The sequence below is a fragment of the Ictidomys tridecemlineatus genome, chromosome 1 (assembly GCF_052094955.1).
Source record: "Ictidomys tridecemlineatus isolate mIctTri1 chromosome 1, mIctTri1.hap1, whole genome shotgun sequence".
NCBI classification, from domain to species: Eukaryota; Metazoa; Chordata; class Mammalia; order Rodentia; family Sciuridae; genus Ictidomys; species Ictidomys tridecemlineatus.
Window position 1 is genome coordinate 133,852,620 of NC_135477.1, and position 16,746 is coordinate 133,869,365.

The window sequence follows — 16,746 nt, forward strand, 5'->3', positions numbered from 1 at the left end:
AGCTTACTCTGAGCCTACCACTATGCTAAGTGCAACACGTAATGAAAAGAGGTTCAGAGAACTTCAGGAACCTGCCCAAGATCATGAAGCTTTAAGGATTAGGGATGAGATCCCAACCTAGATTGTCATATTACCTGCAGTAAATGACGGGGCCATTGACCAAGACATCAAAATTTAGTCTCTTCAACTACAACTTTCAATCACATGGTTTGTGTAGTCAACATTTAACTTTAAAAGCCTACATTCAAAAAGAGGTATACAGAGTGGATACTCAGAGAGGTGATAAGACATTCCAAAGTCAAGGGCCCCAAACTCTCCTTTGGAAAATAAATTGCTCACATTTTCTCCATTTAAGTCTATCAGCTCCATGTTATACAAGAAAACTGGAATGTTCTATGAATGCAATGGCCCAATCTGGTAGTCCACCCAGCCCCACATGGATGAATGACAGGAGTCCTCTAGACAGAAAAAGGACCACAGGCTGCTCTGGGGCAGGAAGCATCTTTTGGCTTCCAGGGCTATTCTGCCTGCATAAATGATGCTGCTGGAGTTCACTGTGGAGTTTAGCAAGTGACAGCTGAAATAAGTAAGCAATATCACTGCACCTCAATGAAAAAACAATGGGAGAAAAAAATGGGAAGCATTCCAAGTTAGACTTTAGGAGAGATGGCGTCTAAAGTTCCAGAAGGATATCCATGACCTAGAAAGCCTTTTCCTGATTTTTTCTGGCAGATGACAATGAAGGGAGGACAGTGGAGAAGGAGATTTACAGCGTGGCCAACTCTGAGGGGTGCTTTGCTATAGATTCTAGAGGGGTTCCCTGACACTGTTGATCTCTAAGGCACCAGATTTGCTGCCTGCAAGAATATAACAATGGCTTTGACGGTACTGGCCCAGTGCTTTCTGACACTTGGCTCTTCTGGCTATGGGTGAACCCACAGATATTTAAAGCTCTAGTCCTTTCCAGACCCAACAGGATCCAGAGTATGAGGCAGATGGGGTTCCCGGTTGACCATTTCCCATCATAGCTAGCGTTCAATTCTACGTTGAACATAGGCTTTAATTTTTGAACTTTTTATTAAAGTCTGAGATGCATACAAAAATGATACACAAATGTCAGCTGAACTGCTCAATCATCTTTCACAAACCAAACACATCCATACCACCAGTGCCCAATTACACCTAACAGTATCAGCAACCCAAAGACCCAACACGGGCACAGCTTTTGATTATGACAGAAATCTAAGTCTCAGCAAGCATCCTATGCCTAAAAGAGCATGTCATATTAAATGCGCTACCTGGGGCGTGAAAAACAACAAGAAGGAAAAAAGACCCGTGTAAATGTTCCTATTGTTTTTCAGCTGCACCTATGCAGAATTTCAAGTACAGCACAGTGATCATCCCTCAGAGCATTGAGGGATAACCTCTAGAAATCACACAAATTGCCAAAGGAAAGGCCTTAATGACAATGAATTGAAAATTAACTAATCAAGCTAGTGTTTAACACAGTCCTTTGACCACCTGTGAATTCCTCATTTCTCATTCTCCACTCCAAAGGCATCTTATATCATTACCAAAACCAAATATCCATTTAGTAAGGAAGAAACAAACTGCAGGGGGTGGGGGGGTGGGAAGACAAGGAAGAAAACAAAGGCACTTGCCCCCTTGCAAGCCACTTGTTTCTCCTTCTTTAATGGATTTACAATGATAATCTATAATCAAGGTACAAGGCAGCCTTAATTATAAAGGAGCTCTAAGTGACCTCCAACAAATCATATATTGCCCTCTCCTGGGTACAAACCCACTTAAGTCAAATACTTCCAGACAGAAAACATTGTATCTCAGAGACAAAAGGATGCTACTGGCCCATGAGCACCAGCTGCCCAAACACTCCATATAAATGGGCTCTCCAGAATCATCACATCCAGGAAAGGCCTTCCCCAATCTACCTAACCTAAGTTTATATTCTGTGCTGAAAGAAAGAAAAGGTAAGGAAGGAAAGAAGGAAGGAGAAGAGAAGAGAGAAATGAAAAAGGAACACCATGCCCACAGGGACTAGGGACTAAGTCTCTTTGAAGGAAACCCAAAGGCAAGTTGAATGAATGACATACTTTTTTTTTTTCATAAAGGGAGTAATCAGGCTCAAAGAACCATCCTGTTCCAAAAGTCTGTGACCTTTGTAAAGGCTATGACCTTGAATTTGAATCTTGTGACATAAAGAATGTATCCAATTGTTGAGCTCAGGATTAGATCTTCACAGGAAGTTTGCAACTCTCCCTCCAGGCTGGAATCCAATTTGGATATTGGGGGTGAGGAGTGGTATCTAAATGGCATCTAGAGAGTCCCAGCAACCTCCTATCTATCCAAATCATATCAATAACTTTCTAGTTAATTTCATTGTATTTGAACCCCCCAAAAAATTCTCAGCTTCAATGCTGCTATCCAAATCTAGATGTGGAAGGGAATTTTTTTTCTACTTCATACACACAATGACCATACCCAGAGCAAAGAACTTTGAGGCTAAAAGCCTTGGTTTAGGTGAGCCCTCAGATCAGACCCCTGTCTGCAATAAACCTGGGGGCAGAAGAGATTGAGAAGTGCACCCATGCCTGTAATAGATTGATTGAGATATTTTTACTTTTAAAATCCAAGTAAAACTGCAATCAAATATGTCAGTGGACATGGCTGAGAACAATCCTTCCTTGGCCAAAGACCCACTAGAGTTGTTACAGCCTTGTGTCTTCCTAACACCATGTCAGCTCCTCCAAAACCAGCAGATTAATGAAGCTTCTACAGAGTTACTTTTCCCCTTCCCAAATCCTACCTCTGACACATTGCTGAAGTAGTTTAACTGCGGAAGGCCTTGACCTCCTTTCTTTGTCTCTCTGAATCAAGTGTGTCTGTTTCCTTGGGGCTACCAAGCTCAGTTGGAAGGCCGGACGGCTGGACAGAGCAGAGTGGAGCATCAGCCAACCCCCGAACAATGGGTCCCTTTCTCTGGCTGTCACATGAAAAGCGTTGTGTTACAGCCATTGTCCCTCCAAGTAAGGAAGAGAGGCACGGGTTTTCACAGACCAGCTATTCTCTGTGATCCCCTCTGGCCAAGTCACTAAAATTTGGGGAAAATATGGGGGCTGGAGAAAAGCATACCTTTCAAATGGGGTGGGGTACTATAACCCTGACCAGGATTCTGGTGCAATCATGGACCATCTGCATCAGTTAACCTGGTTAAAAATACACATCCCTGCTCCCACTCCATTCGTACCTACTGAAACAAAACCTAGAGAGACACCAGTATTTGTAGGTGATTCTCATGCCTCGGAAGTTTGAGAACTTGGACTGAACAGGTACCTCTAGCATTTCTAACCTCATTAATGGTCTTATGTTGCACATCTGTTTAAGTGACAAACCAAGGGTAAGGAGGATAGTGAAAGGACTTTGTACCTCAGTACATTATATCATAGTTATCAAATTTTAGTGTGAGAGGCAAAAGAAAAAAAAACCTAGGAAGAAGAGAGGTAAAAAAGACAAGGGCACCAGGGAAATATGGAAAAGGAGACAGGGACAATTTTTAAATGCTAATGGCTATTCAGAAGACAATAGGAGTATGGAAGGCGGGTCATCAATGATCAAGAGAGGAGAAGGAATGAAGAGAGTAGAGGGAGGGCACTGGAGCAAGCTGGTATAGGCTGAGATCTACAGAGAAGAAGGGACACTGAGAAAGTTCCAATGGCAGGATGAACTTTTAAAAATGCTTAATATTCTAAGTTTTAAAATATGAACTTTTCCCACAATTACAAGCCTTAAAAGTAAACTCCCAAGCCACATGCTTGGTGGCATTTTATGAAGTGAAGGAATCAGAGTGATGTTCATGGTGGAGTGGAAGACTTCATGATAAAAGAGACAGTATAGTCATGTGGCAAAATAACCTTTAAACTTCATAACAACAAATATAAATTCAGATCCTAATGACACTAGAAGAAACAAGAGCTCTGTCTCCATCCCTATAGTGATTTATAGAATTCCCATAGTGATTGAAAGGAAAAACAGTTTCCCATTTCACACTCTCTCATGGAATGGGGTGGTGAACCTTTAGCCAATTTTTACTTGAATCTCAATAAGGTGTCCCAAACCATCTCTGGTTTATATAATAAATAATGGCAGTATAACCTGAGGAGTATCTTTATACATTTAGTGCTATGGGTAGGGGAAGAATCCGCTTGTATGAATCCATAAATAATTTTCATAAAACAATTCTCAACTGTTAACCCAGCACTCCTGTGTAATGGTTTAGTTACTGTTATTTGAAGTTGTCTTGCAAATTTCTGCCCACATATGTTGGCTGAGTCCATTCCCCTACCTAAGATACGCTATACATTGAAATCCTCTCTCTCACACTGCCAGGAAACCCCTGACGAGCACACAGAGCCATCTCCCTGGAATGAACTTCAGAGCAACTCTCAAAACTGCCCAAGTGACCCCTAATGCAACTAGCCTTATCTGGTCAGGTGTATTTTTTTTTAACCTACATTTTTTTTTTTTTTGTAGTTACACGTAGTATTTACTCCTGGGCCCTGTATACCTAATAAATATCTGATGGATAAGGAAAAACACAAACCTCAAACCAATTAATTTCTTAAAAAACCAAAGTCACATCTTGTCATCCAAAATTTGAGAAGACACCCCTCAAGACATCAATAGGATGGGTACTTAAATTTTTTTGTTTTAATTAGAGGACTAGGGCAAAGATTTCATAGTTCTATTTCATTCCCTAAGAAACAAGTTAAATTTGTGTATTTTGGTTTTCTTTTTTTAATATTTATTTTTTAGTTTTAGGTAGACATTTATGTGGTTCTGAGGATCGAACCTAGTACCTCATGCATGCTAGGTGAGCACTCTACCACTGAGCCACAACCCCAGCTCTTGTATTTTGGTTTTCAATGTGCCATCAAAAATTTTCTGTAAGGGGCTGGGGGTACAACTCAGTGGTAGAGTACATGGTTAGCATACAGGAGTGCCTGGGTTCATCTCTAACACCAAAAACATTATTTTTTTTAAAACCAAAAAATGAGTCTTTACCAGAAAGTATTTAAAAGGTCCACTACAGGAACTACCAGCTATGGCCATGCTTGAGAACCAGCCAAATGTGTACAGCTCATCTGCATAAGACATGATGTACATGTCAAGGCCCTTGGTGGGTCCCTACAATGGGGCCTCCTCACTCCCAATGGCAAGATGTTTTTAACAGATGTTACTATCCTGCAAAGTACCCATAAAAACGAGGCTTTCCATACTGAAATTCCATTTTCTCTGTCTTAGAAATAGGGAGGGGTACAATTTATTACCCTGTGGGCAGGAAACTGAGGTGGTTAAAATGCTTCACATAGTTTCTTTATCTAGGAGAATAAATTACTAGAAATGAAACCAGAGAGGAAATTGATAGAGATAAACGGTGATAATAACAGGACATATTATCACATTCACACTTTCAGGGTGGCTAATGGTACAGAGTATGCAGCATCAAACATGGCAACTTATTATAGTTCTGCAAATGAAGCCCTTCAAGGGAAGGTTAACACTGGTTTGTATCTTACTGTTTTCTTCATAGTGTGATAAATCCTTTTATTAAGTCCCCTGAATTAATCCACTACAATAACTATGTTTAAAGAGAGAAAGAATGATCACATGAAATGATCACCTTTTAAGCTAATTTAAAAGGTGAAGAAAAGAGAGATAAGAGATAAATATAAAACTTGGGGAAATTCAGATACAAGGAAGGAAGGAAGGAAAGAAGGAAGGAAGGAAGGGAGGGAGGGAGGGGAGAAGGAGAGGGGGGAAGGGGGAAGGGAAAGGAGGGAGGGAAGAGTGAGTTAGGAAACCAGTTAAAAAAAAATCATGCAAACGTCCTGGAAGAAAATGATATGAGCTAACACTAAAGTTCAATTTTGGAAACAATTTAAAAAGAAGACAAGTCGGCGGAACTCAATGAATCTAACGTTAACTCTTAAAACTAAGCTCATTTTTAAAACTACAATACACACACCACTGAGAACCTGAGTACAGGCAGTCCTTAAGATGACTGTGTTAGGTTAAATAGTCTGGATTCTGACTATTGATGCTGCTACTTCCGCACCCTGTGTCACAGATACTTATAACCAGCCTGTAATGGGACATTTCCTCTTGTTTATTTTAAGGTAGAGCTGCCCATCAGCTAACAGTTCAGTTTTTATAGCATGATTACCTTTGTCTTTACCCTGGGAATTGTCCACTCACTTATTCAACTGTTTCAGCATATTTTCATTATTACAAAAAAAATGGGGAATAGGGAAGTTAAAATCCTGAGAGTAATTATGAGAAGTATTTTTCTAATAAATTTAAGTGAGACAAAGATGAAAGTTATTACACATATCAAAAATGGCAAATCCTTCAAAGCCAGCCTCAGCAATTTGGCAAGGAGCTAAGCAACTCAGTGAGAACCTGTCTCTAAATTAAAAAAGAAAAAAAAAATACATAATAGGGCAGAGGATGTGGCTCAGTGGTCAAGTGCCCGAGTTCAATCCCTGGTACCCGACCCTCCAAAAATGGCAAATCTTTGACCCAAATCAGACCTTTATTGAACTTGAACAGTTCAACCTTTTTTAAATTGGGAGGGAATAACCAAAATTATAGAAATTTTAAAGAAAGTAGTATATACACTAAATTCTGTGTCTCAGTAGCAAGGGTAATTAGAGATTTTTGCAATATATTTGGCTGTCTAGGGTCATCATCCCTTATAACACCCAGGCTGTGCACAATCTTTGGACCTACTTTCAGAAATGCATCCTTTCAGGAAAGTAGGAAAGACAGGGTCAAACCAGTCACCATGTTTCTGATCAAATTCACAAATACATGCAAGATACGATTTATGTTTATAAACTGAAAAGCATGAGGCAAAGTTGGTTATTTTTATTGGCATTGGCACTTGCATTCCCAGTTCCCTGACACTGTCATTTGCAACCAAAAATATAAAGGCAGCTCTTTTATCATAGTGCCTGTCACAACATCGAACATGGAACATTAATTCACTGGGATTTGGTGTTTCATATGTCCACCTGAAACAGTCTATCTTGTATTTTTTTTCCACTCCGGACTATTGAATTTGTAGATTATGTCTGGCCAAACTGCAAATTCTCTACTGCCTTCTCCACAACACTTCATAGGTACATGGTGACTGTCCCAAACAATTTGTATGCTAAGAAAATATAAACCATCATTCATTTATTCGTTCTTCTCCCACACTCTCTGGACATTTATTATATAACTACCATGTGCCAGCCACTTGGACAAGGGCTTTCAATAAGAACAAGGAATTCACCAATCTTTCAGGGATAAACATTCAGATAAAAAGGTGATAGATTGCTATGTAAAAGTTATCCACAAAGAGGAACAGGACTCTTGAGATACCCCTGGGTTAATGTGAGAAAGTGAGGAAAAGATCAGAGGGAAAGTCTGATTTAAACTGTACCTTGAAGGCTACATGAGTAGTAGGTTGTTGGTTAGAAAAGAGGAACAAAGACATTTCCAGCAGAGAGAACAGCACACATAGGTCATAGAGGAGTGAAAGAGCACAATATATTTGGAAAACTCACAAGATCAAGATCTGTGGGGGCCGGGGGGGCTGGAGAGGGTTGTAGAGAAACAACCCTTAGAAGAGAGTGCAAAGGGGGTCTCATGTACCACAATAGAGAGGCTGAGCCTTATGCTATAAGCCAGTGTTTCTCCAAACGTGATTCTACCAGATTCACCTGTAGATGGGCTCAAAACACTGATTTCTGGCCCTTGTATCTGGGATGAAGCCCTGGAATCAGTATTTTCAGCAAGCACCTGGGTGACCCTGATGTTCATAATCCAGAGAGCTACCAATGATTTTTAAAGGAGGCCATAATGTGATCGGATTTGTATTTTATAAATACACTTCTGGACAAAGCAGTCCGTCTTGAAGAAGGCAGATCCATGGCTGCTAAAAGAGCTTGAGGCTTGACTTTGCATTAGAACCACCTGGGGAACTTGTAAAATCACAGATTTTTCACACCTCACTCAAGACTCACTGCATCTGAAGCAAGGTGGAGGGGGCTAGGATTTATATTAGGCTGAACCACATGAAATCTCATTTTTTTAGCTCAAAAATTATCAAATATTGGCAATTTCTCATATCTCAATCCAATATTTTTAACAACACCTCATCCCCATGTTTCTGATACAAATCAATGTCTGAACATAGCTGATGAATTACAAGCAGAGCTAAATGCTTTCCACTTTTTATTAATCACCTCTGTCATTACTCATGATGATTAATGTGCCAAGATAGAAGTTTCATAATTTATGTACCTAAAACAGATGTTTAAAGAAAATGGGGGAGGGGTCAAAATAGCTACCAATGAGGTAAGGCGACCAAGTAAAGATTTCAGAGTAAGAAGGAACACTGAAGATTAGCCAGCTCTTTCCCGAACACCCAACACAAGTTTATACATGAGGAAACCAGTGTCTAAATGGAGAAGCAACATGCTTATAGTCATACTGAATGTTTTATTCAGTTCTTCAACAATATTACTTCCACATGCATTTTAAAAGCTATTGAACTAGGCACTGTGGCCTACACCTGTAAAATTGGTGTCTTGGAGGATAGAGGTAGGAGGATCAAAAGTTCAAGGTCAGCCTTAGAAACTTAGTGAGAACCTGCCTCAAATTAAAAAGGGCTGGTGACTTAGTTCAGTGATAAAGTGCTCCTGAGTTCAACCCCCACTACCAACAAATAAATAAAAGCAAAAGCTTTTCAAATCATCATAGTTTAGAAGTATCTAGGATTTAATTTAAAGAGTGCTAGTATCGCATGAAGGAAGCCCTAACATAGTTGAAATGAGATGGAGGTAGTCATAAGGCAAATACTTATGTGCATCCATTTTTAAAATCAAACCAAAGAACTTAAATAATACAAAATCCAGAACAGTGCTTGGAATATAATAGATGCTTAATAAATATTTATTGAGTGAATGAAAGACCTCCAAAAAATAGGTTAAAGAAGTATATTAATGCAAAGCGTTTCTAAGGAAGAGTCCAGGAGGTGAACTGAGTGTAGATTTCCCATCTCCTCACGGGTTCCAAGCACCCTTTGGTGTCCATTATCATTGGTGGTAGTGAACCTCACAGAGGAGCAGTCTTTAAAGCCCATCCAAATAGAAATAATAACTAACACTTACTGATAGCTCATAAAAGTTACATAATAGCAATACACCCATAGTTAGCGCTAGCTCTATACTAAAATAATAACTAGCACTTGCCTACTAGGAGTCAGGCTTGTCAGGACTTTGTGTACATTAACTCATTTAATCCCTGCAACAACCCTCTAGTGTAAGCACTGCTATTATTATTTTGATGTGGATGGAGAGGTTAAGTAACACAAAAGCACACAATTGGAAAGTAGCAGAGTGGAGTGTTAAACCCAGGTGACCTGGTCCCCAGAGTTTACCAACCAAACTCTCCAACTTCTCTGTGGGAAACAAAAAGCTGCCTGCAAGCTGACCCCTTGTAGCACTCACGTCAGGAAGATGGCATTTCTGGATAATGAAATTTGGCCCTAGTCTTTTCATCCATAGGAATGAAACATGTTTTATTTGGAAAGACTATACACAAAGTGAGAGCCAGGAATCAACAAAATAAGGCAAGAAGAACCAAGAAGGACTGTTATTATTATCTGCCTTGACCCAGAATGGTTATCACTGCCTATGAATAGAAATAATGACTAATTTGAGCTAATAAAATGCCAAACTTGGACTCCTCCCCTTAAGAATGTGAGTCTTCATGTGAAGACACTTTCAAAAGATGCAGCAAATAAGGAATTTAAAATAAAAAGACCAACACAGGATAAATGTCTTCAAAATAAGTAACTATGGCTTGAAGAACTGTCCTTCCAGCACTCCCTGAGGAGCCGAGCGTTCTGACCAGGACCCCCTGGTACAAGCCATCCAGCCTGACACCCCTAAAGAACACTGAGAATGCAGGAATGGGGAGCATCCTGCAAGCCTGATGAGTTAACTGCACAACCCGAATATCAAGTACTAAAGAAAGAAAAGTTTAGAAAACAAGTCAAGATCCCAGAGAAATGAAGCAGATCTAAAGAGAAGGGCCCAGTTGAAACAGCTTTTCATTCCAGGATTCCAACCCCACCTCCCCAGTCTCCCTTCATCCAGCTATGTCACGGGTCAACATGAAACCAATACAGGCTAGGCAATATAAAAGCAGAAATTATGCAAAATAAAATGCATACTGGAGATGTCTTCCCAGGAAAAAAAAATACTCTTAAGAATTCCCTACACTTTCCCATAATAACAAACCATAACAACAAACTGCTGAGACACACATAAACAACCCCAGACTGCGCCCAATTCACCCCACTTCAAATCGTACTAGAGTATCCTGGCTGAGGGATAGGTGCCCTGTGCCCATAAGAAGGCTCTCAGAGTCCGGCCAAGTCCAATGGCCTCTACAGTTGAGTTTGCCTAACTCTTACCCAAGTCCCAAGATCTTGAGATTCTCAGCGCCACCTTTTCCCCCACGGCCTTCGCTCAACGCCAGCCAAGATACAAAATCTGTTCCAAACCGCGCAGTTAACCTCCAAGCAGTGTCCCAGAAGAAAGCAATACTTGCGAGTCTTCGCTTAGGCGCAGAGGTGGGAGGCGCGGGAAAGAGGTAGGTCGCAAAGTGTTTCCAGACACTGTGTTTTTCGCACCGGAGAAAGTACTCGCGACAAACTTGAACAAGGTCTTCCCTGTCTGGCCCGAGATGCTGGAGGAGGAGGAGGAGAGTAACCCGAGCTGGGGCCGGGATGCGCGCAGTTGCCGCTGCTGCAGCTGCTGCCGCCGGGGCAGTGGCCGCTGAGGGGGTGTCGTTTGGCGCCGCTCTCGGTCCCTACTGCAATAGACAGAATCCTTGTGGCGGGACTCCTTCACCCGGGTCGCAGTTCTCCCCTCTCTGAGCAGCTTCCACCGCTTGGGGTGACCCCGCCAATGGCCGGGTCACGAAGTTGGCAAACCTTTGGGGTCGCCGCAGGGGTTGAACGAAGTGGTGGCAGAGTGTGGTTCTGGTCTTCGTCCTGACCCACTTTCAGTGCGAACCCCTTGTCGAAGTCCACGGGAGGTGTTCTATACACTCTCTAAGGATTTGGGGGACCGGGCCAGCGCCCGAGCGGCCAACTGGAGTGGACGGCGCGTCCCCACTAGTGTCAAGGGAGGGAGGGCAAGTAAGAGACCGAGAAGGGGTAGGTGGCCACGCGGTGCCACCGTGCGCTATGCAGCAGCAAAGTGGTTGTGAACGTAGGTCAGGGAGGTGGGGATGGAGGGCGGAGGATGGGAGAGCCCGCTTTACAGAGGCGGGCGGGGAAGAGAACTCCTGGGACGCGCGAGAAAATCCCCCCAGGCCCTCTGCGAGGCCTCGCACGGTGATTTCTTGGGGAATGGCTCCCTCTGCTGACTTGGCGAGGAGGCCCCGGGAGACCAGTGATGGAATGTTCACCCCGTGCACACGCTGTATCTACTCAGTGGATTGGACGGGAATCTGCTTCTCAGACTGTCCACCTTTAGCTTCCAGACTGAAGAATTTTCCCAACTCTAGACGACCCAGAAAGATACCAGCCTCTCTAACTGCTAGAAAGTTCTTCCTTATTATTTCTTATGGTAATTATACACACACCCCCTCCAAAAAAAAAAAAAAAAAAAAAAAAAAAAAAAGACTGGCTTGGGCCCCATAGTCACACCAAATAATCCTCTCCTACCAGGCTTCTTTTCTTCACGTTAATGTGAGCTCGCTCTTCCCCTCTCTCTCTCTCTCTCTCTCTCTCTCTCTCTCTCTCTCTCTCTCTCTCTCTCTCTCTCTCTCTCTCTCAAGATCTCAAGTGCATATGTGTCCCTAGTCAGTAACCACTCCTGGCAAATAGTCTGGAATCTGATTTACGTTTGAATGAATGCATATAAAGAATGAATGAGCATATTCATCGTGTGAACAAAAATGAACGTGTTTGAAACCTATCCGTATCCTCCTGGCTCTCCCCTGGAAACACACTGGGGAAGACCGTTTCTGCGGGTGAGGTAGTTGGTTGGTTTAGGAGACATCATTGCCGGTTCTCTGGTAACAGTACCTACTTTTGCCTTTGGGTTACCACATCTGCCACACAGTACGGTGGGAAGGTCGTTTAGGATGGTTAGGTTTTGCCCTGCTCAGAAGTAGGCACCTCACCTAAACTAGCCCCTCATGCCTTCCCTGCCAGAAACCTGAAAGTTGATCAGAAAAGTCAAAGAGAGATCAACCTAGAGCTGATTGATCCATATCAAGGATATCAGTAAGTAGTTTATATCACTTATTATCCAAAGTCATCCTGCTTTTGCTTTATAAAATTTGTTCTCTGCTTTCCTTTGGATGTTTTAATTGGCTTTATTGGAACAAAATTAATGTACATTCCATATATTCTCATATGAAGTGCACAGTCTGATGAGTTTCCAACAATGTTCACACCTGTGACCACTACCCCAATCAAGATAATGGACAATTACAATTCCCCTAAGATGCTCTTTGAAGTCAGTCCTCCACCTCATACCACTCTAGCTCCACTGAGTTATTTTTATAACTACGGATTTATCTTTTCTAGAATTTCATGTGAATAAAATAATATAATGCATATTCCTTCATTCAGCATGTTTTTGAAATTTATCCTGTTGTTTTGCTTGTATCCAATTTTTTGATCATTTTTATTGCTGAGTTGTACTCCAGGAGTACAACACCATTTGCCCATTTACCAAATGTTGATGGACATTGAGGTTGTTTCCACTATAGGGGCATTATGAATAAAGCTGCTAGGAACATTCTTATACATATTCTTTGTAGACATATGTTGTGGTTTCTCTTCTCTCATAGGAGTGGAATTAATAGTTCATACACAAGTGTGTGTTTAACTGTAGAATACACTGTTGAACAAATTTCCTAAATGGTAGTATCAATTTACATTCCCATCAGCAATGCATGAGAGTTATTCTATATCCTCTGCAAAAACTTGGTATTTGCTCTTTTTATTTAGTCATTCTTTTGGCTATGTAAAGGTATCTCATTTAAATTTGCATTTCCTTAATAGTAATAATGGAGAGCATCAAAAATGTTTACTACCATTAAATTTATTTTAAAAATTTATTTCATGTGATTTTGTGACATTTGTTCTTTGGTAAAGTGTCCAAATTTTTGCTTGATCTTTATTTTTTAATTTTTTTTATTTTTTTAATTGGTTGTTCACAACATTACAAAGCTCTTGATATATCATATTTCATATATTAGATTGAAGTGGGTTATGAACTTCCAATTTTACCCTAAATGCAGATTGCAGAATCACGTCGGTTACACATCCACAATTTTACATAATACCCTATTAGTAATTGTTGTATTCTGCTACCTTTCCTATCCTCTACTATCCCCCCTCCCCTTCCCTCACATCTTCTCTCTCTACCCCATCTACTGTAATTCATTTCTCTCCTTGTTTATTTTCCCATTCCCCTCACAACCTCTTATATGTAATTTTGTATAGCAATGAAGGTCTCCCTTCATTTCCATGCAATTTCCCTTTTCTCTCCCTTTCCCTCCCATCTCATGTCTCTGTTTAATGTTAATCTTTTCTTCCTGCTCTTCCTCCCTGCTCTGTTCATAGTTGCTCTCATTATATCAAAGAAGACATTTGGTATTTGTTTTTTAGGGATTGGCTAGCTTCACTAAGCATAATCTGCTCTAGTGCCATTCATTTCCCTGCAAATTCCATGATTTTGTCATTTTTTAGTGCTGCATAATATTCCATGGTGTATAAATGCCACTTTTTTTTTATCCATTCATCTATTGAAGGGCATCTGGGTTGGTTCCACAGTCTAGCTATTGTGAATTGTGCTGCTATGAACATCGATGTGGCAGTATCCCTGTAGTACGCTCTTTTAAGGTCTTCAGGGAATAGTCCAAGAAGGGCAATAGCTGGGTCAAATGGTGGTTCCATTCCCAGCTTTCCTAGGAATCTCCATACTGCTTTCCAAATTGGCTGCACCAATTTGCAGTCCCACCAGCAATGTACAAGTGTACCCTTTTCTCCACATCCTCGCCAGCACTTGTTGTTGTTTGAGTTCATAGTGGCTGCCAATCTTACTGGAGTGAGATGGTATCTTAGGGTGGTTTTGATTTGCATTTCTCTGACTGCTGGAGATGGTGAGCATTTTTTCATGTACTTGTTGATTGATTGTATATCCTCCTCTGAGAAGTGTCTGTTCAGGTCCTTGGTCCATTTGTTGATTGGGTTATTTGTTATCTTATTGACTGATTTTTTGAGTTCTTTGAATACTCTGGATATTAGGGCTCTATCTGAAGTGTGAGGAGTAAAAATTTGTTCCCAGGATGTAGGCTCCCTATTTACCTCTCTTATTGTTTTTTCTCTTGCTGAGAAAAAACTTTTTAGTTTAAGTATTTGCTTGATCTTTAATTGAGTCATTTGTATTCTTGTTATTGGGTTAAAGGAGTTCTTTATATATTTTAAATACTAGGCCTTTGTCATACACACACCCCCCCACACACACACACACATACATATATATATACATATTTCTTATAAGGTATCTTTCTTAAAGGTATCTTTCAAGCAGTAGTTTTGCATTTTGATAAAATTCAATTTATTAATTTCTCTGTTTTGTGGTTGTACTTGTTATATAATCTGAATAATCTTTGCTTACTGCAAGGTCATGAACTAAAATAAGTCAATTTTTGTGCATGGTATGAGGTAAAGACTGAGGTTCATTATTGTTAACATGCATATGCAGTTGTTTCAGCACTATTTGTTTATAAATTAACTTTTTCCTATTGAATGACTTTGCTACTTTTAGTGAAAATCAATTGACCATATGTGAGTGTGTTTATTTTTAGTCTCACTATTCCTTTCATTTGATCTATATTTTTACTCTTTTACCAATACCCTACTGACTTGATTATTACAACTTTATAATAAAACTCCAACTTTGATAAAAATAAGTTTTCCGACTTTGCTCCTCTTTTTCCCAAAATTTGTTTAGCCCTTCTACTTTGTTGTTGCTTTGATTTGGCTTATCTCTTCCATATGATTTCAGAATTAATTTGTCAATGTTTTAAAAACTCACTTTTGAAATTGAGAGTGCTTTGGATCAATTGACAATTTTTTTTTCCTTCTGTTAGTTTGCTCACCTTTTTTTTTCTACTGACCAATTTAGGAGCAATGACATGTGAACAATATTGAATTCTCCAATCTATGAACATGTTATGTACCTCCAACTAATTTATATATTAACTTACCTCGAAATATTTTATAGATTTTAACATAGCAATTTTGCACATACGTAAATGTTATCCCATTTTTATATTTGATGCTATTGTAAATGGAATTATTTTTTTAATTTTAGTTTCCAATTGTGCAATGCTAGTATAGAGAAATAACATGGATTTTTTAATATAGTGGTTATACTTTGCAACTTGGCTAAATTTACTTAGTCCTAGTAGCTTTCAAGGAATCTTTAGGATTTTCCACATGTAAATAAATACAGTTTTACCTTTTATAAAATAATTTCCTACAGTGTTGGGGTTAGAAACAGGGCCTCATGTATGCTAGGTGAGCATTCTACCTCTAAGCTATATTCCCACCCCCTTTTTAAAATTTATTTTAAGACAATATCTCACTAAATTACTCCAATTTACTTGCAATCTTCCTGCCTCAGCCTCCTGAGTAGCTGAGAAAACAGGTGTGCTCCACCATGCCCAGCCAGTTATATTTATTTCCTAGCCTTATTGTAGTGGGTAGGATAATCAGTGTCGTGTTTCATAAACTGGTAATAGTTAATATCTTAGCATTGTTATTCATCTTAGGTCAAAAGCAGTCTCTTATCATTAGTATGTTGTATGTTTCATAAATCCCCTTTATTGACTAAGAAAGTTCCTTTTTATTCGTGTACTTCATTAAAAGTTGCTTATTTTACCATAAATAACTTTCTAATCTTGTCAAATGTTTTTCTGCATCAATTGAAACTATTTTATTATTTCTCTCTTTTTTGTGTGTTGGTCTATTGAATTAATTGGTAAACCTGCCTTGAATTGTATTAATTGTATTAATTACAATTATTACTAGGTCAATGTGCATTATACCCTTATTTGAAACTAAAGACTGGTCCTTTGAATAGGTGGGAAAAAAAAATGGATGAACCTCCAACCAGGTAAAGAACAAAAATACAAACAAATGTTCTTCCTGAATATAGACACAAAAATCCTGAATAAAATTTTAGCAAATCAAATTTTAAAATATAAATAAATAAAAATAGGAGAGGCCATTGCAGAATGTAAGCTTATAAATATGGCAGATGATTAACTCTTTTTTTTTTACTTCATTCAATCCTAATAATGACCAGAGGTATGTATCCTTATTTCTTTTTCACAGGTAAGAAATAAAAGACTCAGAGAGATCAATTAACTTACTCCTGATCACAAAGCTAGTAAGAGGCAGAGGCAGGGCTGACCCCAGCTGATTTCAAAGCTTAGGCTCTCTCCACCTCTTCACCTCTCTCAGAACTACCTTGATCTATTCTGGTCTTCTCATTACCCACCATGTTTCTTTAGAGTTCACTGGTGTGCTATGTCTATTTATTTTTCCCCGTGGAATTTGAAGATATGCTCAGTATAGTT

At 39.7% G+C, this 16,746-nt stretch overlaps 1 protein-coding gene and 1 long non-coding RNA gene across 4 annotated transcripts in view; one reads left to right on the forward strand and one right to left on the reverse strand.

Moving 5' to 3' along the window:
- The window catches only part of Megf10 (multiple EGF like domains 10), a 171,123-nt gene extending 160,185 nt beyond the window's left edge, over positions 1-10,938 (reverse strand). For 2 of the 3 annotated variants that reach the window (XM_078048105.1, XM_078048094.1), the window contains exon 1: positions 10,547-10,649. The gene's annotated coding sequence lies outside the window, so the exon portion shown is untranslated. Of the gene's footprint in view, positions 1-10,546 lie in introns of all 3 variants that reach the window. The other variant, XM_005324140.4, reaches the window with a different exon arrangement.
- Positions 10,475-16,746, forward strand: part of LOC120885263 (uncharacterized) — a 44,971-nt gene continuing 38,699 nt past the window's right edge. Inside the window, exon 1 of the long non-coding RNA XR_005727751.2 lies at positions 10,475-10,725. This is a non-coding gene — a long non-coding RNA (uncharacterized LOC120885263). The remainder of the gene's footprint in view (positions 10,726-16,746) is intronic.